At 41.3% G+C, this 1,946-nt stretch overlaps 1 protein-coding gene across 1 annotated transcript in view; it reads right to left on the bottom strand.

The window, feature by feature from the left end:
* Nucleotides 1–1,946, bottom strand: part of UNC5D (unc-5 homolog D (C. elegans)) — a 637,214-nt gene that overhangs the window by 462,295 nt on the left and 172,973 nt on the right. The window lies entirely within an intron of this gene.

The following is a 1,946-nucleotide window of genomic DNA, read 5'->3' as shown; positions in this document are numbered from 1 at the left end:
GTTTGTAAAACTCTAAAGGGTCCTTAGATACTACAATTTGAGAACTCTGATCCTAAGGTACATTATTAGCATGGAAGCGCTGAGTTCAGCATATACACAATTTCAAATATATTAGGTAATGGAAAAACGTTTTCCAATTTACTTGTAGCAGTAGGTGAAAACACTTCTGGTCTCTACATCCTCTCCAATTTTGGAATTATCGGAATTTTTAACGGTTGTCAGTGCAGTCTACTCTGATATTCCCAGGCTGATCTAAGTCTCCAAATAGCATTTCTACATCTTTGACTACTAGAAAGTAAGGAAGCAAACTGCTATGTAAACATTAACATGTAGCATTATCCATCTTATCCCGCACTACCCGATAATCATTGAACGTCTTTCTTTCCCACTTGTGCCGACAACATTCCAGCCACCCACCCTTCACTTCTGCTCCTTTGGTTCCGTGTCTTGAGCTCACAATCCATGATATGCTTTTAAGTGGAAAGGGCAAATTACAGACTAACGTATATAAAATGACTTTATTTTGGTACAACACCACCCCCAATGACATAAGTATTTAAATATACTTTAATATACTTGTATATAAAAAAATGTGGAAAGATGGACACCAAGCTGCCCATACTGGCTGCATCCGTTGGAGAGCCTGGGCTGAGATCAGCCTTCCTCCATCTTTGTGTTGCCTTGTTTCACTCGGTGAAACAAAGAATCTGAAGGATTCCAAACAAAGAAACATGAAATAAAACTGAACATTTTCCCCTTTGCACTTAGCTCCCCATCACAGGTTATTCTCAGCTCTACTTCTGCTAGACTTTCACTGCTCTTCAGTAAACTTCCCTGGTCATTCTCCATGTGATCTCTTGGGCTATGGAGCATACGTTTCAACTGGAATTCCAACTGAATCCTAGAGAGCTCAACGACGTTAAACTGCTGGTGCAAAAATCACATATAACAAATGCAGCCATGAAGTGCAGGGGGCACCAATCTTGAGGCCTGGTCGCTTTCTCTCTTTGCCACCTGCGAGCACATCAAGACTCACAGGACTGGGCTTGACCAGAGGGGACACGTGAGAGCTCAAGCCATGATATCTGATGTCACTCATATATCCTCCACCCAAATCCTAAAAAAATCACATCACAAGTACAAGAGAACGTGCTCTAAGTGTACTGGGGGAAGGGGGAGGATGAAATCAATTAAGACAATTTTAACAAAAATTTTACACTGATATTCAGAAGAGATCTCACTTCATCCCAGAGAACGCATGTCAACTGCGATGAAAGCAACCATATACATGTCTCGCAGATTGAGCATGGATTGAAGATGAGGGTGAATGCCATGTGTCCATCACACGTGTAAGCAACATGCTTCTCAAAATATGACAAAGAAAGCCAAGTCAGGTTACAACGCCTCTGAAAAGCAGAATGTCAACACACACACACACACACACACACACACACACACACACACACATACACACCCCCTACAAAACCCGCTGCATGTGTAGATTACTGGTTCAAAAGCCATCATGACTGCTACTCATGGGACCAGCCTCTGCTCTGGCTCTCTGCCACCAAGAACCTAATTCTGCTCCAAATGAACCAATTATTTAAACTTGTCGATCGATGTGATCTGTTGACCACATTCACATTACAAGACTCAAAGGCCATTTTCCAAAACATTAAGTTGTTCTTCATTCTCCTTTTAATGGCGGTGAGCACCTCTCTTTTATATTTAATTTTAGTTCAGCTTCTGCCAAGCTTCAATTAACCTAAACTAAAGAACAATGGTTACTGTGCTCTAACGTATAAATTGTCTTGTCTGCACTGATGTATTGTGTAACTCTGAAGAGGGCCTATGTGGCTTCTCAGAAACAAACACAAACAAAAGGAGAGCATCCCTGCTGTGAATGCCAACATCCAGCACACAGAGTCATTAGAAGAAAAAAAAAA

This window comes from Propithecus coquereli, unplaced genomic scaffold (assembly GCF_000956105.1).
Source record: "Propithecus coquereli isolate 6110/MARCELLA unplaced genomic scaffold, Pcoq_1.0 Scaffold368, whole genome shotgun sequence".
NCBI lineage: Eukaryota > Metazoa > Chordata > Mammalia > Primates > Indriidae > Propithecus > Propithecus coquereli.
This window is presented reverse-complemented; position numbering and strand designations above follow the sequence as displayed.